This window comes from Mus musculus, chromosome 18 (assembly GCF_000001635.26).
Source record: "Mus musculus strain C57BL/6J chromosome 18, GRCm38.p6 C57BL/6J".
NCBI classification, from domain to species: Eukaryota; Metazoa; Chordata; class Mammalia; order Rodentia; family Muridae; genus Mus; species Mus musculus.
Window position 1 is genome coordinate 36,089,024 of NC_000084.6, and position 22,642 is coordinate 36,111,665.

The 22,642-nt window shown below is 44.7% G+C and overlaps 1 protein-coding gene and 1 long non-coding RNA gene across 8 annotated transcripts in view; one reads left to right on the top strand and one right to left on the bottom strand.

The window, feature by feature from the left end:
• Positions 1-22,642, bottom strand: part of Nrg2 (neuregulin 2) — a 182,952-nt gene that overhangs the window by 74,443 nt on the left and 85,867 nt on the right. The gene's annotated exons all lie outside the window — the stretch shown is intronic.
• On the top strand, positions 17,180-20,931 carry 4930471G03Rik (RIKEN cDNA 4930471G03 gene). Its single transcript, NR_015571.1, has 2 exons — positions 17,180-17,280; positions 20,364-20,931. It is a non-coding gene; the product is annotated as an RIKEN cDNA 4930471G03 gene (long non-coding RNA).

The window sequence follows — 22,642 nt, forward strand, 5'->3', positions numbered from 1 at the left end:
GCACCTGGCAAGGGCCACAGCTGCCTCTCTCTGAGACTGCGTTGGAAGAAGGAACAGCTGCCTTGAACACCTGCTGTGTTATACTTAGTGTGCTCAGGGCCCAGATATCTCACCCCTACCCTATTGCCCCATCCTGGAACCTCCTCTGCAGTGAGTTCCTGGCAGCTCCTTAATCCCTCCCTTCCTCTCTCCATCCTTCTCCCAGGTAGCCTCTGCCCTACTCTCCTTCCCCGCTCAGAGGTGAAGGGATAGCACCCAGCCAGGCTTTACGTGGGTTGTGCATGTGCCAGGATCTAGAATCACCTTGGAGACTATTCTCTAGGCATGTCTGCAAGATTAGGTTAGCTGAGGTGGGAAGACCCACCTCACTGCTGAATTAAAAGGAGAAAACAAAGGCTGGAGAGATGGCTCCGTGGTTCAGAGCCCTGACTGCTCTCCCAGAGGTCCTGAGTTCAATTCCCAGCAACCACATGGTGGCTCACAGCCATCTGTAATGGGGTCTGATGTCCTCTTCTGGTGTGTGTGAAGGCAGCTAGCTACAGTGTAATAATATAATATAATATAATATAATATAATATAATATAATATAATATGTATATATTCTCCTATGCTCTTGAGGAGAAATTACACTGAGCTCCACATTCATCTCTCTGTTTCTTGGCTGCAGATACAATGTGGCCAGCTGGCTCAAGCTTCCACACCCATGACTCCTCCATCATGATGGATTGTACCTTTGAACTGCCAGTCAAACAAACAAACAAACAAACAAACAAACACCCCTTCCTTACAGACATTTCTGTGTCCGGTGTTTTGTCACAGCAACAAGTCAAGTTACTAATATCCACTCAAAGAACACATGGACAGGAAAAGTAGGAAGTTGAAACAGGAAGTTGGCACACCTGTGGGATGGGCTTTGAACACCCTCTGGCTCTACTTTCTCCATCGTCCACTTCTAAAGGAAGCCCCCTCCCTGACCCCGGACCGCTGAGATTAGATGTGATAGACGGACTCTCATAGCTTTGTCACTCTCTCTTCAGAGGCCAAAATGTCATCTTCACATCTGGGTTACTTTACTATGTCCCTTGCTATAGAAAAAAAGCCTTTGTCTTCAAAAACACAATAGTCACCCCAATCATCACTTGCTCATGCCAGTCCTGAGTTTGTATTTACAACCCTCAAACACAGGCGGAAGGCAAAAGGAGGTTCCTTGATACCAGCTACTCCCTTCTTATCAGATATTCCCTCAGTACCAACTATTCTGTTGTTATCAGATACTCATCTTGCTGCCAGCTATTCCCCTGCTATCAGATACTCCCTTTTTATCAGCTACACACTCACTACCAGATACTCCCCTGTTACCAGCTATTCCATTACTATAATATATTCCCTTTTATTTTTTTTATTTTTTTTTTTTAAGATTTATTTATTTATTATATGTAAGTACACTGTAGCTGTCTTCAGACGCACCAGAAGAGGGCATCAGATCTCATTACGGATGGTTGTGAGCCACCATGTGGTTGCTGGGATTTGAACTTCGGACCTTTGGAAGAGCAGTCGGGTGCTCTTACCCACTGAGCCATCTCACCAGCCCAATATATTCCCTTTTAAATCATATACCTTGTGTCCTTTCTGTTCAATGCCTTATAACCACGATGGCAAAGCAAGGAAGAAAACAAATAAGCCAAATGTCTACAGACCAAGTCCATCACTTGGGACCGACCCAGTTGAGAGCAATGTAGCCAGCCATCTTGATGGTCCCTTGGGTGCTCCAAGACCGCTCTCAGACACTACAGGTAGAATTTAACTTCCTCTAAGTTTGTTCCTCTAGTTCTTGATTTTTGACTTCCATCATTAGCCTTGATTTTGTTGTTGTTGTTGTTTTGTTTTGGGTTTTGTTTCTTTGTTTTGTTTTTGAAGACTTGCCTTTTATATGCAGGGGAGCATCTGTTTGGGCACGGTTTTGTCTGATGTATCTCTTTCCTCGTCTTCATTCTCATTGGCAACATCACAAATAAGCTGTCTAGACTTTCCTCCTTCATCCAGCTATTTTAACATCTCCCTTAAAGCCCCACATAAAGCTGCAGGATGAAGCTCCCAACCCAGTTTTTATCTTACCACTCTTCTGCTCGAAATCCTTGTTGATCTCTCTATCAGTTGTCAGAGTGTCCGAATTTCCTGGCTTGCCTCTCAAGGAGTCCATATTGGGGGTCTGGTCTTACGCCTGCCTACCTCACATGTCTCTTCTCCAGCCACTTCATTTCCAAACATGCTTTTCAACATTGCTTGTTTTGGCCACAGTCCCTTTCTTTGGGGACACCTAGGCATTGATAGGGGAGAGCCATGGTTCCTAAAGAACATCAACATCCTCCCTACAGAACAGAGCCAGATGCTGCTTCCCTCCAGTGACTCCTTCAATAATCACGCCACACCTTCTACTGAAAAGGCTCCTCTAGCTTCGCAGGCCCTCACTAGACTAGACTATTAACCGATGGCTGCTTTGTCCATTTGCTTCCTAGCACTTAGTGGGTGTCCATAGTGCTTGTCAGATGAATGAAAGCAGCTGAAGTTAGGAGAACACATGAGCGCAGTGAGAAGGATGTCTCCAAGCCCAGAGACACAGTTCCATCAGCACCACTCCAGCACTGACCCCAACCCGCCAGCTGGCTACCTGTAGGCTTTTCTCTAAAAGCTTTTACAACAGGATGATTTCTGTCCTTGCTCAAAAGTCTGGATACAACCTGAGCAACACGGGAAAGTTATTTCTGAAACAAGCAAACAAACAAACTAAAATGAACAAAGGGACAAGATGCTCCACTTGGAGGCTCAGCTGTATAATCCCTGCTCTTCCGAGGCAGAAGCTAGAGGGTCATGAGTTCAAGGCTAACTTGGGCCACAAAGTGAGACTTTGTCTCAAAAAACAAAAGAAGCAAATACCACGGCCAACTAAGGGCTGGAAACACTCCTTGAGGACTAGGGGCCACCACAAACAATAAACCAGTCAAGAAGTATCCAACAGTGGCTCTTCTACTAGGGACTTGGTACCACCCAGGCTCTCCACAAAGGCCATCCTCCCATCAACTGTTATGCCACCCTGTCAGTGAGAAGAGTCATCTTGCTATTTCAATCAATTTTCACTCTGCCTTGGGTAAAAAATGGGGGGAAATCACCAAATAGGACAGCTTCGCTCAAACAGAGTGAATTTGTCTGAATTTATAATGATATTTAGTATGAGCCATTTCAACACAATCCTTAACCCAAGGCATTCCTTTCAGCGTTAGAGAAGGCTTCTAAACCAATAATTCAGCATGGTGCTTTGTGGGTTTGTGGGACAAACCAAGATTAGAGAGTTTTTCCATAGCACTCTCTCCCTTCCCTCCGTCTCTTAGTGTGGACTGGGTTGACCCCCTCAAGACCTAAGCAAAGAAGCAGCCGATGGAGAACTTCTTTCCACACATCTCCTTGAGGTAATGAAAGTGAATTAAACAAATGATACATCAAAGCACAAAGGCAAGAGGGGTTCTGTTCCTGCCTGTAGATGCTGGTGTAACCACAAGCATTGGCTTGACACAGGAAGCCAGAAATGTCCTAAGGAGTGGCCACACAGGAGAGTGTTTACGTTGTGTTAGTTATGAGCAGGTATGTTTGTAAAATATGAGAGAGAGAGAGAGAGAGAGAGAGAGAGAGAGAGAGAGAGGGAGAGAGAGACAGAGAGAAGGGGGGACAAAATCTGTTCAAACTTTCCATTAGGTTCCCTTAGGGTTGTGTCTCTCCAGGCAGGTCTGCTTCCCATGTCTGCAGAGTGCACTTCTGCCTCCAAGGATGAGACTCAAGCTCCTTGGCTTTCAGATACTCCCTGCTGTTCTCCCTGCCCATGGCCACAGCTGGCAAACAGGGCTGGGGGAAAATCAGCAGAGGTAAAACAAAGGCAGGTGTTCAGGGATCTGCGGTCTAGCCATTATCTCTGTGGATGGTAACTTTAGAATCACTCTCTGATTGCTGGGAGGTGAATGGCACACACATTTATTCCCAGCACTTGGGAGGCAGAGGCAGGAGGATCTCTCAGTTTGAAGACAGCTTGGTCTACAGAGAGTTCCAGGATAGCCAGAAAGACAGACTCCCCCCACCCCCACCCCCCTCTCTCCAAAAAAAATTATTCTTTGATCATCTTGAACCCTTCACATGTAAGATAAGCACTATACCTACCTTATAAACTGTTACCAAAGATTAGGTAAAATGTCTCAAAATGCTTAGTAAAAAAAACTGTCATACTGAAGGCACTCAGCTTACTACATTCCAGGGGGAAAAACAGTTTCCAAACCAGGACAACACTAATTATATAGTTAGGAGTGTGAATTATATAAAAATTAGCAAACAACAGGACACAATTCAGCACAAGATTATGGGATATGAGTGGGGGTACTGAATAATAGTATGTGAAGAGAAAAAGCAGAGGAAGGCCTCCTCCATCTGTAGACCATGGCTGCGGCCATGTTAAATGTGTGGCATTCAAAGGCCAAGTATAAACCGGGCCTTGCTTCATTTTACTTTTCTTTTATTGTCCTGTTTCTGTGACAACGTGACAATGCCTTCCTTATTCTCTGATGCTGTGATAGATAAGACACTATGACCAAGTCAACCTATAAAAGAAAAGCACACATATCCTTCTAATTTCTTGAAAACATCTAAGAATATTTAAAGCAAAAATATAATGTTATGCCAATGGTTTTAATGGTTATAGATGTAATATGTCTGACTCCAACTGCACTGTGACCTGGAGGACTGTTTAGCAGTATATGGACACATATACTTTTATTAGGATTCTATATCTTACTTGAAGTAGTCCTATTACTTTGAAATAGACTGAGTTGGACTTTAGTGTATACATGTGTGTGTGTGCGCGCGTGTGTGTGTGTGTGTGTGTGTGTGTGTATGTATGCTTGTGCAATGCCTTTTATGGAACCATGAAACAGTCTGTCTGTCTATCTATCTAATTTTTGTCTATCTGTCTATCTGTGTGAGTGTGTGTGTATAATTTTGTGTGTATGTCTGAGTACATGTATGTGCACCACATGCATGCTGGAGTTCAAGGAGGTCAGAAGAGGCACCGGATCCCCTGGAACTAGGTTCTCTGCAAGCAGTAAATGCTCTTAACTGCTGAGCCGTCTCTCCAGCCTCATAAGTTATATATTTTAATCTCTAGAAGTAATGGAGAAAGACATTTTCTAACTGCTATTCAAAATATATAGTTAACAAAGAGTCCAAGGAAGGATGAAAGAAAACATAAAAACCAAATGAGAAAAATAAAATTAATAGAAAAAGAGAAGACATTACGTCAATAATAGTACTAAATATAAATAGGAAAAAGTCTTATCAAAAGTCAGAGATTGTCAGACCAGATTAAAAACCTACGGCAAACTACACACAGTTTATAAGAGGCTTATTTTTAAGTACAAAGACACAAGTAGACTAAAAATAAGACATTGCAAAATTATGGAAACAACAAAAGTAAGAAGTAAAAGGAGAAGGCTGAAAATTCTACAGATCTGTAGGATAAGAAAACTGCATGGCTCTCTTAATATAAAACCAACAGACTTTAATAAAAGCAACACAGCACCGGGAAGATAGCTCAGTGAGCAGGAGAATTTGCTTTGCAAGTGTAAGGACCTGAGTTTGAATGCCAGCACCCATGCTAAATGCTTAGCAAGGCTGTACATGCCTGTAATCCCAGCATTATGGAACAAAGACGGGTAGATCAAGAGTATGCTGGCCAGTTAGCCTAGCCAAAATGGTGAACTTTCAGTTCAGAGAGACATCCTACCTCAAGGTAATGAACCAGAGAGCTACAAAAAGAAGTCATTTGCTTTGTTCTTTGAATGTATATGCAATGGCATGCCTACACATTCACATGTATGCACAGCACACACATACATGTACAGACGCAGAGAGACAGACAGACACAGAGAGAGCGAGCAAGAAATTAAAAGCAAAGGGTGATACTTAATTGTGAAGAAATTACATACACACGTATCAAAATATATGATGGGATTACTTAAAGATCTAAATGAAAAGGTAGAAAAAAATCCACAATAGCTAGAGATATCAAAATATTCTACAGACAACCAATAGATTACCCAGTAAGTAACATAAAAGAAATGAATGACAGTACTTACCGCCTTAAGCTAATTTATGTTGCTTACAAAGGGTGTATGCAAAAATATTTTAAAAAGTATGCAAGGAAAGTTCAATACAGATAACATATTTATCCACAAAGTAAGATCAATAGGACATATTGCATTATATAGAAATGATGTATTTCTATGTACTGAGGGCATGAGGCAATTTGGGGATAATGAAACAGACTACATTGTAACCAAAAGTTAAATACCACAATTTTGTAGCGTTGAAACTAGGAAAAACCTAGGAAAAATCTAACAGAAATGTGTAAAAGTACATGCTGGTAAGTACAAAAGGAACAATTTAGAGAAATAGAGCACTATTGTGTATTCATTCATCCAAATAATAAAATGAAATCTTTCTAAATTGGTCTATGGATTCAATGAAATACAACCACAATCCCAGCAGACTGGTTTAGTAAAACACAATGAGCTGATTCTAAAATGCATATGGAAATGCAATGGATCCAAAATGGCCAAAGAAGTTTTGGGAAGAAGAAAAAATGCTGGAGTCTCTGTTGTCTGGTTTAAGACACAGTACAAAACTGCGATGAGCAAGAATGTGGCCAAGCAGGAAAGAGGTTAAGGAGCAGACCTAAACTACATCGAGGCAGTTCCTCTCGACAGTTCCAGAACAACTGCATCACCACATTTAAAAAAGAAGGAAGAGAAGGAGGGAGGAAGAGAGGAAAGGAAGGGAGGGGGGAGAGGGAGAGGGAGAGGGAGAGGGAGAGGGGAAGGGAGAGGGAGAGGGAGAGGGGGAGGGGGAGGGGGAGAGGGAGAGAGAGAGAGAGAGAAAGAGAGAGAGAGAGAGAAAAGAAGAAGAAGAAGAAGAAGAAGAAGAAGAAGAAGAAGAAGAAGAAGAAGAAGAAGAAGAAGAAGAAGAAGAAGAAGAACCTTTAAGTCACACCATATACAAGTAAGTCAGAATGGGCTGACTGCAGAGTCAGGGAGATGGCTCAGCTCACAGAGTACTTGCCGAGCAATTATGAGGACCTGAGTTTGGTCCCTAGTAATGAGCACTGTGCAGTGGTGCCTTCATACAACCCTATCCCTGGCTGACGTAAGTGGCTCCCTGGAGTCTCTGACCAGCGAAGCTTAGGTGAGTCAGAGAGTCCAAGGCCAATGAGAGAACCTGTCTCAAAAACAAGATAGATGGCATCCTGAGGTGGGACCCTGATGTTGTATTCTAGTTTCTGTATATATGTACACTCTCTTCCTGCCCCCTCAAAAGGCACACTAAACATTAAATGGATCACAGACTGAAATACAAGAGCTGAAACTGGAAAACCTTTGGGGACTAAGCAGGAGAATTCTTAATGATCTTGGGTTTGGCAGTGATTTCTTCAATAGGACTCCAAATGTATGCAATATTAAAGAAATAAATAAATTAGCTACCACAATGAAAAACTTCTGTTCTTCAAACGACAGTGCTATGAAAATGAAAACCGCAGGTTTGGGAGAAATGTACAAGACAGATCTGACAGAAGAATTATATCTGGAATACACAGAGCACTCATAACAGCAATATAAAGACCAACAAGGCAATCAAAAATGGGCAAAGTTATAAACACACATTTTTACCAAAAAAAGAAATACTAATGGCCACTAAACACATGGAGAGAAACACGGCAGCATTCGTCATCAGGAAAATGCAAATGAAAACCACAGGATTCACCATGCACACACACCAGAACCAATGAAATGAGCCCCATTGTGACAAGGTTAGGAGGGATGCGGAGTGCTGGGGAGGCTACCAGCTGCTGCCGGGAGAGTGGATGGTGAGCTCGAAGCTTGCTAAGCTGTAAAGCACAGAGCACCACATTGTGCCCCTGCTCTGTTCTCAATCACTCCTCTAAGAGAAATGATACGTCCACACAGAAGTGCTGCCCGCAAATGTCCGCAAAAGCTCTATCCCCCAGTGCAGAGGGTAGGTAAGCACTGTGCCCCAGTAGAAATAATCCAAATGCTAGTCAATCAAATGGAGATGGATAGATGAATGACTAGATGACAGACAGACAGACAGACAAATGAATCAAGGGGAATACTATTTAGCAATAAAGAAAAAGGCACTATTGATTCATACAATAATGAGGAGGGATATCAGAAATATGTTTAGCAACATAAATAAAAACACATTTGAATATGTGCTGTGTAGTCTTATTTAAATGAAATTCTAGGAAGGCAGAGTGAAAAAAAGCAGTGATTGCTTAGAACATGAGGATTTGGTGAGGGGCGTAATAGAAATGTTTTATGACTTGATTGTGGACTTTGACCAAACTCACTGAATTACTCCTTTAGAATTATGAAGTATATTATATTGATTCTGTATCAATAAAAAAACAAAAACAAAAACAAAAAACAAACCGAGGCTGCTTTGTAAGGTACATATGAAGTAAAGTCTAAAGTTTTTGGTTCCGTAAAAGAAAAACAACTCTACATACAGGACTTGGAATGGCTGCAGTAGTCCCTTTATCTGTGGTTTTAATTTCCATGATTTTACTACTTATGGTCAACTGTAGTCCAAAAATATCAAATGAAAGATTTCAGAAACAATGAAGTTTTAAATTAAGCACTGTTCTGAGTAGTACACTAAAATTCTTGTAGCACCCCACTCCATCAGCCAGGGCTGGAGTCACCCTCTTGTCAGAGTATTCACAGTGTAGACACTACTTGCCCATTAGTTCTCAGATAGCCAGGTCAGTTATCGGACCAGCTGTCATGAATTGCATGCTTGCGTTCATAACCCTTGTACAGCCCTTACGCAACATTACCACGCTTCTGTTGCTCATGGCATATATAGATAGTTCCCTTCCTAAAGATACTACATTATCATACACTGTCACAAGAGGAAGTAGATATACAGAAAAATAAGAAATTTTGAGAAACCACATCCAGATAACTTTTATTATATGCTGTTAATAGTACATTGTTATAACATACCAATTTATTAATGCTTATTAATCTCTTATTGTGCTTAATTTATAGAGTAAGCTGTCAAAAGGAAAAACAGTAAACATATACTATATACAATACTATGTATGTATTATATACTATTCACTATACTATATATATTTCTATAAATACATATATATGTATATACATACACACATATGACTTGGTAATTAATGTCTAAGGCTTTGTGGCACTCACTGGAATGAGTCCCCACAGATCAGAGAGAAATTTTGTATGCTTATCTGTTTCTTTAGGAAGACAAAATCAGTGTCTCTGGTCCTCAGATAGCTGGAGGACTTTATTTGTATCATGTACCTTAGAGTTAAGTACATTAAAAAAAACTGATAAAAAAATCACTGATAAAAGACTGGAGAGATGGATCAGCGGTTAAGAGCATTGACCCCTCTTCCGAAAGTTCCCGAGTTCAAATCCCAGCAACCACATGGTGGCTCACAACCGTCCATAATGAAATCTGATGCCCTCTTCTGGGGGGTATGAAGACAGCTACAGTGTACTTACATATAATAAATAAAGATATCTTTTTTTAAAATCACTGATAAAGAAGTCAGGGGTGTTGTGGAAGTTCATAGGAGAGTCATCTCGCTCATCGTGGTGGGAAGTGTCAGCAAATACCTCTTGGAAGAAGTTGTCTCAGCCAAGATGGAAAGAATAAGGAGTCAGCCAGGGGAGGTGAGGCGGGAAAGGAGGGCGTTACACACAAGAGGAAGAACACTAGCAGAGATCGCGCGCACTGCCAAGGCTTCTATGGAGCTGAACCAAGGATCTAGACAGATGGGCTTTGGGAATGCCTGGGGCTAGGCTTCCATTCTGTGAGCTGGGAGCCGGTGGCTTTTTTGTGAATGGCCAGTGGAAAGATAATAGATTTTGAGTTAAGAGACAAAATTAGTTTTTTGATTATTTGTTTTGTTGGCAGGTATTTACATTAAACAAAAAGTAAGTTTCTAACACTTCCATTGACAAAATTTAAAAGTAAGCATAATTTTTTGCAATATAAATGAACGAGAATCATGGCTTTTTCTTTTGGTTTGGAGAATAGCATTTTGCCTAGCTGGGGTGTAATGTTAATTGTTTTATTACAAAAAAAATCAATAATAAATGTTCATTTGTTAATTCTGATCTGTACTGAGAGACTAACATTTTACCTTCAAAAATATTGTTTTCATAAAGTTGAGAGCTGCTAGCTATTGCTATCAGCCTTTGAGCACATGATTCCATTAATCCTGTTCATCACTTGGAGGTCTTTATAGACTTGTCTGATTATTCTCTTCGAATTTGCATCCTTACATTGCAGATAAATCAATTCCTGCTGAAGGTTAGGAGACACTTGAAATGCTGTTTAATAAGTTTTGAAGGATGAGTTTCCCTTACATTTGCATCAGTACCTGAAGAAAATATGGCTGGAATCATGTTTGAACCCAGAGACTATGTTCCTAGGAGCCAGTGTGTGAGTGGGGCTCTCGGCTGCGGGGACCCCATAGAGACACAGGTAGTTGTGAACCCCACAATATGGTTGCTGAGAACTGAAGTCCAGTCGGCTAAAAGAACAGGAAGTGCTCTTAACCCTCCAGCTATCATCTTTCCAGTCCTGACTTGCTATTTCTTAATGAAACAGAAGACTGCTTGCTTGTGACATTCAGTATTAATGTGTGAGTCATGGCTAATACCAAGATTCCTTTTGTCTTTATCACGCTAACCCAGGCTGAGGCCGCAGCCTCACACACACAGAGACACATACACCACACACAATTAAAAACTAAAAAGAAATATCGTCTACAGGAAAAATGAACAAATTTATAAAGCTGTTTAGTATCTAAAAGCAGTGATTAAGGGCAGTTTTTTCTCATTTGGGAAAAATTTCATCTCATCTCTGAGCAAAAAAAAAAATCACAATAAAAATTTGTTACTGTTAAGTCACCGAAGTGATACATAGACCCACACACGCTAATGCTTTAGATCTTTTCTAACAAAAAGTCACAGGACAGTCAACTGTTATGTTCTCAGAAATGAAAGATGATTGCAGCGCCATCGAAACACTTTCCCCAGCATCTCTGCAGATGAATAACACAAGGAATAAGCACGAGTTTGACATCTCTTCCGTCTTTTCCACGTTTTGCAGATTCTCCCAACTAACCCTTTTTAGTCTGTTCTACCTATATTTTTGCCATAGTTGTTTGTAAAACGTGCTAGCAGGATCTGCTCAGGCAGCACTGAGTGAATATCCTCTGGAGTCGCCTCACCCGTGTTAGCTCTGGGTGGGACCCCCGTGGAGGTTCCGTGTGAGACCCCCGTGGAGGCTCTGGGTGGGAGCGGTGGAAGCTCCGAGTAGAACTCTGTGCGTTCAGGGTGGGACTCCGTGGAGGCTCTGTGTGGGACCCCGTGCGCTCAGGGTGGGACCCGGTGGAGGCTCTGTGTGGGACCCCATGCACTCAGGGTGGGTGGGACCTTGTGTGCTCCGTGTCGGACCCCGTGGAGGCTCTGTGTGGGACCTTGAGCACTCAGGGTGGGACCCTGTGGAGGCTCCGGGTGGGACCCCCGTGGAGACCAGGTCTTTATTCACTTCAAATTTGCCATCACCTCCTCAAATGCTTAAAAACTGACCAATATTATTAACAGCTGTTGGCTCATCCAAAGCCAAAGAAAAGCCTTTGGAATCATTTGTCTTGTCTTTAAATGTACTATTTATGTTGTTCTCGATGTCCTAGGCCCTTTGAACAACCATTCTTGGTGAAAGGCTAATAATCTTAAGTGAGTTGATTTTCTCAGGATGAATTCTTCTGCCGCTGCAGTCAAGCACAATTTAATTAACTTACCACTTATAAACAGCTTTCTTTGCTCTGCTAACAAAAAAAGCCAATTGGAAAGTTACTTTGGTTGCCGCCTGATTTTCTTTCCATATACTTTCTTTTCTTTACTTTTTTTTTCCTTTTTCTGGGGAAATTATGCTTCAATGAAATATTAAATTTTAAATTTTCTAGCTTTTCCAATTAGTGCTTTTCTATGAATTGGAAATATTGTGATGAATTTTTAATTTGGTAAATATTGATATATACTGAGTTCTATTGGTATAGTTATGTCATCATGTAATAAATATAATTGTCACCCCATTCAATAACAAAATGATCTACAGTCCTTTATACTTCAAAAGTGTGACATTCGAAGTCCACTCTTTTCTTCTTCTGTGGTTTTGACATTGGCCAGGGAAGTGCACCAGCACAGTGGTGCCTGTCTCAGGAGACATGCAGTCATTGACAGCACCGCCAGGTACATTGTTATTTGCTGTACATAGCACAGTAGGTGGTCTTTACAGTAGCCACCCACCATGCCACTGTAGCACAAAGCCAGGCTCAGAAAAGCAACGAATAACCCAATAACCGGCTAGGCTGGTAACATTTGATTTATAGACATGAATTTTGCGTTTTATAAATTTTTTTCACATCACAAATATTCTTTTCTTTTTTTCTTTTTTCTTTTTCTTTCTTTTTTCTTTTTTCACTGTTTAACCTATATAGACAACGAAGTTAAATAAAAAGTACTAGTGCTGGAATGCTCACAGTTCACAGACGATCATCTGTATGGGTTCAGTGTTCTTCAAGGGACACTACAAAGTTGGGCATGCTGACACATATTTGTAATCATAGCACTTAGGAAGCTGAAGCAGGAGGATAGAGAGCTAGATGCCAAGAGAAATGTCTGGGAAAAGAGAGAAGAGTGAGCCGGGGTGGATTTCACTGGTGGCATTCTTGTCTGGCGTGAGGGCCTCACTTTGAACCTCGGCACCACACACACAGAGGGGTGGGAGAATAAAAATGAATTTGTATCTATGATATACAAAGGCTGTTCAACTATACAACAACCAGTCTGGCTTACAAGATCTATTTAGGGGCTGCAGAGATGGGTCAGGGCCACTCTTCCATCAGACGCAAGCTTAGTTCTCACCTCCCAGATTGGGTGGTTCACAACCACCTGTAACTCCAGCTCCAGGGGATGTAACACCCTCTTCTGGGCACCACAGGCATCTGCACACATGTGGCATGCACGTGCACACACACACACACATTTTAAAAATAGTAAACAAGTAGGTTTAATTCTTTATAGGACTTGAAAAGGCCTTTCTTCAGCGTGCATATTCTCGATACCACTCAGCTATATTCTTAAGACAATTACAGTGGTAAGTTTTACGGCACATATATCTTACTATGATAACTATTTGGGGGAAGTGAATGGGTATAGGATTTGATAGCCATTTCTTCAAAGAAGTTACACAAATGTCCAGAAAGCACATGGGAAGACGCCCAACATCAGTAGACATTAGGAAAATACATGGCCAAGGTACAGTGAGAAGTTACTTCACAGCCACTAGTTTGGCTGGAATAGAAAAGAAAAATAGTTTCCAGAGGCTGAAGAGGTAGGAGTGATGGGAACCCTCACACACTGCTGATAAAAAAATCGTTAAGATGGTTCAGTTGCCTTAGGAACCAGCCTGGAGTTCCCTAAGAGATGAAACCGCCATTTGACCAAGTGGTACTCCTCCCAAGGGCTTCCATACCTAAGAGAAACAAAAACCTGTCCTTACAAAGTCTTGCACAAAAATACCCATACAGCCATTGTGCGTAATAGCCAAGTAGAAGGAACTTTAAGATGATGACTCAGCAAACGAAATCTGGCACATCTGGTCCATGGCACATGATCTGGCACTAGACAGAAATGCCACAGGAGGGAAGGGCCTGAAAACCATGCATGCTAAGTGAAAGAAGCCAGGTACGAAAGACCACAAACATTCTATAACGTCAGGAATATGTCATGTCCAGAAAAGGCAAACCTATAGGGACAGCAAGTTGATTAGTCATTGTGTAGTGCCTCTTCCCTATCCTCCATAGGATCTTCCCAGGCTGGCCTCTGTCTCCTGAGTGCTAGAATTACAGGCGTTGCCTCTATGCCCAACGGTAGATGGAAATGTTCTCAAATTGGCTGTGATGGTTGATTTAGATGTTCTGTTTTCAGTGTGTGTGAATATACTAAAAAAAAAAAAAAAAAAAAAAAAAACCTGTGGGGGCATACCCTATATATGTGTGAATCATATGTGAATATGTCTCAGTGAAACCCTGTAACAGAAAAATGTATCTTTATGGACCACACCAGCTGCAAACAGAGAACACCTTTATTCCAAGTGTGAGCCATGAGAGGACTAACAAACAGTTTCAAACGTATGTCCAACCCTAAGGTTGTACTTTCACACTAACGGTTTCTTCTGATGGCAGCATGGAGCATGGAAGGATGGTGACATTGGAAAGGCCAGGTAACAGGCTTGAGGGCAGTCTGCTAAGTGTTAGGCTGGTGGAAACTGGTCTAATCTGAGAGGCGTTTAGGTGGGGCAGGCCATGTAAGTGATTTCAGATGGGACATTGGGGCCAGGGTAGGAAGTGGTGTCCAGATGTCCTCAGCAAAAGGAGGTTCGGGCATCACAGGCAACAGCCTCTCAGTCACTGGTGAGGTCTTTGAGTCTAGGAGGTCCTGAAACCCCCAGATCATTCAAATCCCTGTCTAGAGATCCATAATGTAGACATTTTGGTTTAGGGCACAGCTAATAAGAAAAACCCATTTTTCTTCTCGTCTGCTTAAAGGAAGAGGAAGCCATATATTAAAGGATCCCCAGGGGCCCAGACTTTCCTTCATTTGTATCAATTTCCATCTCCCCATCAGCCCTTCACAACCTGTCAGTTAACCCCATACCGCTGGGTAGCCAGTTTGACCTCACAGTTCTGGGTAAAGAGCTCAGAGCCCATTCTCTTCCCTCTATCAAACTGCTGGAGAAGACCCAGAACTATTTTTTGCTGAGAGACAAAGGAATGGTGTGGTAATGTGTGTGATCATCCTGGGTCTGGGGGTGGGGGCTGGGTCTGGGGGTGGGGGTGGGGCTCTGGGGTGGCATTGCTGCCAAGCCTGACAACTGAGTTCAATTTTCATAAGCCACTGTTGTAGAAGGAGAGAATGGACTCTGAAAGTTGTCCTCTGACTTCTTCATGTATACACATACACTGGAGAATGTCCATGCACATGTATATACATACATACATATATACATACATATACACATACATACATATACATGTACACACTCACACTCATATACACTAAATGAATATAAAATTTTTTAAGCCTGCCCACATTCTGGTCCATCTTACCTAAATGTCATTTTTCCCTTCTCTGCTTCTATTTTAATAACAGATGACTTAGAGTAGCATCTTATGCTAAAGAATGGACCCATATGACTGCTGTGCAACATGGAGACCATACCTCCTCCAAAAGCCACACTTGGCTGAGCCTAATGGCTCAGACCTTAATGGGAAGCTGAGACAGAAGGATCACAAGTTCAAGACTAGCCTGAGAAATTCCCTCTCTTAAATGTAAAAGCAAAAGCAAAAATAAAAATAAAAATAAAAATAAAAAAGGAGGGCTAGGAATATAGTTCATTGGCAGAGTAGTTGTCTGGCATGCTTGAGGCCCTGGATTCAATCTCCTTCTCACACACACACACACACACACACACACACACACACACACACACACACACACATACACACACACAGACCTTGTGGGGTATCTGACCACATTCAAGTGTTTACAGGCACTGACTTCCATCATAACAGCTCTGCTCACGTTGGGTTTTAGAGCAAAACACGCAAGAAGTTACACACGCCCTTGAGGCCTGGACTAGGGACTGCTCAAGAAACGAGGTCACCCCATGGGCAGCTAGAATTGCTCCATTTGTCCGTGGCTCCTGTTTCTGTCTAAGTAGCAATAAGCAGCTGGGAGCAAAGTGTCTGTAAGGAAGAGATGGGAAAATCTGTCGAGAGAATGGTGTTCCAGACTCTTCCTAAGGGAATCTGACTAAAAAGAACTACTTCAAAGAGTCATTAGTAGATTAGGAGAAACAGAATTCCGGGCTCCCTCGGGTAGCGCTGCACTGGAGCCAGGCTTGATTTCAACACTTCTAATATATCTCCTGAAAGGTCAGCTGGAGTGAGCCATGCACCAGAACAAACTCCCAACACCAGGGAACACACACAGCCAACGCTGGCTTCTTCCTTGGCAGATCCGCTTAAATGCACCTCAGTAGAGTGTTAGAGGATCTGCCAGTCTCTCGAAGCGGCCACGGGATGCTGGGCATTCGAACTCTGGAGGACGATAAGCTGTGCTCTGTGTGTGCGTGCGTGAGGATGTGGCTGGGGACAGAACACACTGTCTTCCATAGGCTAAGCAAGAGCTCTCTGCCCAGATGCATCCGAGTCCTAGCTTCTCGTGAAGCAGAAACCTCCCAGGTGCTGGGAGTCTTAGGAGCATCTCCACATATCCCTCATGAACTAAGGAGACAGACAGCTCAGCGGCTAAAGCATGAGGAACGGGCCTCAGAATCTCAGAACCCATATGAAATCTCAGGTGGCTGTGACATCGTGTCTGTGATTCCAGCTTCAGAAGAAGGAGACAGATAGACAGTTCTGAGAAAAAGCTGGTCAGGAAGATTCAGGGTATCTGGGAACTCTGGATTTGAATGAGAGACCCTGTCTATGAGTAAAATAAGGCAGAAGAGCTATAGAGAATAATACTTGACACTGAACTCAGGCCTACCTCACATATGTACACATGCACACATACATGTGAGTCCCTGCTGGGTATCATACACCCAAAATTGGGGGAAAGATAGGCCTTGTGAGCCATTTTTTTTCAGGGGGCCATCCCTAGGTGATCATTCCCTCCTGCAGATTCTTGTACCCACAGTTGCCTCCTTCCTGGGGCCAACTGTCTCTGTGTGCCAGAGCTGGCTATGGTCCACACAATCTCACTCTGACATGTGGTCATATCCCACTTCAGGGTTTCTGATGTCAACCAACCCTTCTTTGGCAGTGGGAAAGAAGTTCAGCTCTGGACTTCCAGGAATACCTAACCTGGACAGAATAGTCATCCGGAATGCCTCCTCCACAGGTAATTGTGACATCATTTTGGTTATCGCTATCACTGTTCCTACCTACTTCCTGGCCCTTTTCCTAGCCACCATGCTAGCCAGCATCCTGCCCACTGTCTCTAGTCTTCATGGCCAGCTCATAGTTCTTGAAGAGAAGAGCATGGCTCCAAGGTAATGCCACACTGCAGGGGCAGAGCTGGCTTTCAGTCTATCCAAGCTGACTTCCAGGTCTATACTGTGTCTGTCTCCTGCCACCTTTCTGGTCTGTGCTAAGCTCCGGGTGCAGAAGAAGAAGACAGATTCCTGCTGGTTTTGTGGGACTAGGAAAGTCTTGTGTTTGCATGTCGTCTCTAAGAGAACAGCTTTGATTGAAGCAGACAGATACACACCAGTGTTTGTATGGATATGGGCAAGGTGTTGGCATGGGTTTGTGTGGGTCCATGTGTCTGTGTGCATCTGGGCTCTGTAATTGGAACTGGGAGTAAGGCTCTCACTGTCCTCCCCTGCAAAGCAACCACATTCTGGAGCTGCCGTGGGGACCTGGTCAGTCATGGCCAGGCCGGAAGGTACCTTTCTACCCCCCAATGCCTCTCTGGGGGTACCACATTCTATAGTCAGAAGAGGGGCCCCTAGAGGGTCCTTGGAATGTTCCATATGCTGGGAGGGCTGATGGCAAGATAAGGGAACAATAGCAGCTGGGCTCTGTGGCTCCCTTCTTCCTTTCCTAATGAGGTTCCTTGTGTCCCAGACCCATGGAAAACTCCCAAGTTCCCCACAGATTGCCTCCAAGGCTCGTCTGCCTGCCTTTCACCGAAGCCGCCCTGCTTTCTCAACTCCTAATGTGTTTCTGCGGCTTCAAGTCCCCAGGCCCTCCAAACAGCCATGCGGAAAACTCAGTTGGTTACAACACCACAACTTCAGTCCTCTTGTTGTCCCTTGCCTACCAGTTTGGACCTTGCCAGGCCGTTCTTCCCTGCCCAGCTTGAAGGAGCAAGACAAAGCTCACAGCCAGTGGCCAGGAAAGAGGACCTGATGGGTAGCTTGTAGCAGTCACCAGGGGAGGTGGCATATCACAAGAGCATGACAGTTGGAGCCAAGTGAACTTCGTTTGAGATGCTAGTTCTGCCCCCTCCCAACCATGGTACACCAGGGCGACCGTGCTGAGCCACACTTGTGGCGTGCGTAAAACAAAGAGAATAATATCTACCTTGCAGGGTGGTTCCAAGGATTAGCCAAGATAACATATTTAAAGCACCTTGCGCAGTGCTTGACACATAGTTGGCACCCAATAAATGTGGCTTCCTTTTCCTCCTCCACACTCCCTGCCCGGCTTCTTGCCAGCACCAATGGGCAAACAAACTTGGCAGATCATGTCTCAATTATTTGAGGGTCCAGAGCCCAGGCTCCATACTGTATATCCTTTAAACCACACAACTCTGTGGAAGGTGGGCAAAGGGAGGGAAGAAAATGAGGCAGCGTGGGGAAAAAGGTGGTTGCAGAGAAGGACTCAGCGTGAGCAGGGAGAACTGGGGTGGCCCAGGGCCTCAGAGCATCCCCCAAATGAGTATACAAGGAATTTGCTGATTCTTGCAGCTGGCCCCTGGATGAGGTAGGGACAGGCTCCAGATTTGGAGCCTGGTTTCAAGCAAGTCCTTCCCATTAGCCTGTCTGGGCTGGAAGCAGGGAACCTGATATTTACATACCTCCGCAGAAGTGTCCCAACAGCCTGCTTGCCCTACCATGGTGGAGGAGGAATAGTGGTCAAGGCCAAGCTAGCTCCCCTCCCCTCCCCCTCCAAGGGCCAGATGACCTCAGTGCTTCAGTGCTCCAATGGAGTGATCTCTCTCTCTCTCTCTCTCTCTCTCTCTCTCTCTCTCTCTCTCTCTGTGTGTGTGTGTGTGTGTGTGTGTGTGTGTGCACGTGTGCAAGTGCATGCATGCAGCTCCAGCCCTCTAGGTGAAGAGGCTGCAAGCCTAACTAAGTTTAGAGGGATGCAACATCTGGTCAGCTGTGAGCCTGATCCAGATGTGTATTGGCCAGATGGAGGGCAAGCTCCCCTGGGTGAGGGCTGCACAGGAGGGAGTCATAACCCCATTGTGTGGCCTAATCCTAAACATATTACTCTGGAATATGTGCACCATCAACATTGTCATTAAAAAAAAAAAAGCCTCAGTGTGGAGAGAAGAAAACAACCCCTGATGAGGTTGTCAGTGGCCTCTGACTGATGTGCTTTCTGGAATAGGGGTGGGCTGTCGAGGGGAGTCCGGTATAGCACTTGATGGTGGGTGCCAGAAGCCTATGTGCTCCTGAAGAGTCAAGGTTTAACTGGGAGTGTAGCCCCTGCACTGTGGAGTGAGCTGCTCAAGGCTCCAAGCCAACCAGGTACTCTGGATGCTTCCAGCTGGGAAAGCACTAGACTGTTCCTTCTCTTCCAAGCTATGTCCACCCCCATCTGGAGACAACCAGCCAGAGAAAACCCAGAGGCCCCAAACAAGGACCTTGAAGGTGTCTGTCTTACTGCCTGAGGACAGTGGATGCATGTATATTTCGGGGAGGAAGGGCTGGCAAGCCAACCTTCTCAGCAACACTGATAGGCAGGGTTGTCACAGGAGGCCCCCTGGAGGATGTCCAGTCTCAAAAGATGGGCAAGAGTTTGCCTAGATAATGAGAAAAGAAAGGGCAATGAAGCTCTGTTCGGCATAAGAACGTCCCTGGTCCCTGAAAAGCTGGGGCTAAGAGGAAACAGAGAGACAGACAGAGAGGCAGAGACAGAAAGACAGAGTCAAAGGTAGAGAGAGATGGTGATGGAGAGAGATAGAGACAGAAACAGACAGAGACAGAGAGACAGAAAAACAGAGACAGAGTCAGAGATAGAGATGGTGATAGACAGAGAGAGACAGAAACAGAGACAGAGAAAGACAGATATATCACATGGGGACCACAAGTACCTCAAAGCATATACAGCCCAAGTCTCTCATCTGCTAGCATAAAGAAGGGAGGGAGTGAGAAGCTGTGCTAAGGAGCCCAGCCAGAGGCATTGAGGTGCCTGTGGCCCCATCCCTACCCAGGCAGCTTCCCTGCTCTAAAAGCCCACAGAGCCTGGAAGAATCCATCAGAATGGAGGGCAGTAAGGCTGATAACCAGGAAGAAAGATGGAGGACTTGGGAGCAGGGGAAGAAAGAGACCCAGAGAGGGATGAGAGACCTACATGGGGCCAGGGACTCAACTGATTTTCTCCCCTCTCCTCTTACAAGTTCCTGGTAAATACAACTGCTTTTCATTAAAGTGGCCGAGAGGGAGAAATCCAGCCCAGCCCAGGTCATGGTCACAGCCATGAGCAACCATCCTCAGCCAAGCCAGAAAGATGCAGCTGAGGCCCCAGGAGACCTGCAGTTGCAGTCCAGCTCTGGGGTCCCAGGGTCACCCGTGTCAGCACCCACAGAAGGCATCGGAGGAAGAAGAATTCAAATAGCCTGAGGACCAGTGGGGGCGGGGAGACGATGCCCACACCCTCCTGGCAGTTCTGCCTGCTCTCTCTCCTAATTCATCTATCACGATATGGCTGGATTCCATCCATCCTACCAACTTCCTGCTCAGGAACTGGCCATGACTTTTCCACATCTCAACTGAATTGCACTTCTGGGCTCAGTGTAAACGTCCTCTGTGGCTTTGCAAGCTGGACATCATCACGTCCTCCTCCCATGGTTCTCTAACCCAAGCCATCCCCATGTCCAGCTACTCTCCCCACAGATATCCTGCCAAGTCCTTCCACATCATTGCTCATGAACTTTAAAAAAAAAAAAACCAATAAAAAAACAACCCAGAATGTCTTTTGTCTCTCTCAACTCATTGTGATTTTTCTCTTACATTTCACTCACCTGTAAAACTGGACAGGAATAGTGACCGCCACGTAGGATTTTTGTAAGGACAAAATGAGAACTGCTTGGAACGGAGCCTAGAACACCATGGACCTGAGACTTTGGGGTTGTTACTGTTCTATTCCCTACCCTTCACCTGCTGCCCATCATGAGTGTCGTCCACCACACATTGCCCCCCTGCCTGCCTTTGCCAGCTCGTCTCACTTTAATTCCAACGTCTCTGTCGGGCACTCACGTGATGCCAGGCCCTCTGCTAGAGAGCAGGGGAGAGAGGAGGAAGGAGGGGTATTCCCCTCAGAGGGCTTACAATCAGGATGGAGACGCAATCAAGGATGGCTGCCAGAGGGGTTTTGCAAGTATTGGTCTTAAAGTGCAGAGGCAAGTCAACACTGAAGGGCAGGGAAGAGTTCTTGGAAGAGGTGACAGACAAGTGGGGACCTGGAGGCTGAGGAAAACAGAGCAAGGCAGGGGTGGGGTGGGAGATCAGCGGGAGCCAAGGTCCGGACAGAAGGGCAGGGTTTGGATGTGCAAACCCTCATAAGACCAAGTAGATCAGGAATAGACTGAGAGGAAGAGGGACGCTCAGGCAGGCTTGGAAGGACCCCCATTGGCTTTGTAATTTGGATCAAGACATTGGGCAGGGTATTAGGGAGTCGTGAGGAGCCATGGCACTCAACGTTGACATGTACTATGCGTACCTTGGGTCACTAACTTTCACGCTGTCAGCCTTGACAAGCAGGAGATAGTAACCCTGAGCCTTTTCTCGTACCTCTTTCATCGAGGTAGAAAGCAAATGAGCAGCTAACTACCTGCCTGATGACATGACACTGCACACATCTTAGGAAGAGGAGGTGAGAGCAGAGCAGGAGGGCCTTTGAGGTGTCAGAAGAGTTCTCTGTACCGTGTGGAGGATGGGAGCCTGGCCATCTTCCAGCCACACACACAGTGGGAATGAACTGCTCACTCCAAGCCTTGCTCTGTAGAGAAACGATGGGGTACCCTGTCTCCTACCTACAACACTGGAGCTGCCTTGCCGAGGTGGGCTGTCGTCAAAGAGGAAATTGACCCTAGGGCAGGGAGAGAAAGGCAGGGCCCATGAGAGCTGACTCCGGAGGGAGCTAGTAAAGAGTTAAGCAGAAAGAAAAGGAAACGTGGGATTCTCAGCAGCATCCTCGCTCCATCCACTCACATCATGCAGGAAGCTCTACTGGCAGCCTGTGATATCCAGCCCTGGTATGAACACATTGCATACGATAGGAACTGAAGCACCTCAGGAGGTTTCAAGCCCCTCCTGCCCTGTCCAGAAGCATCTCTCCAGGGAAACTGTCCTGAGTCCTGACTGTAGCCTCTCCTCCCTCTGACATTGCATTTCCAGACAGTACCATTTGTGAAGTGTATGACTCAGGCATCCTCAGACCCTAGAGCCCCTCCCAGCCTCGCAATGCTAAACTCCTCAAGGGCAGAGTTGCTGCCTCTCTAGCATCCTCCATGGCCGCCAGCACATCTCTCCCTGGGTGTTGGATTGCTGGTTCCATCTGCTGTGAGGTGTGAGGAGGGCATGTCAGCCCACAAGATAGAACGTGGCTAATTCTTAGTGATGGGAGGTGGGAGAGGATTGGCCTCTCTTGATGTACTATCTCAGATTCACCAGCCAA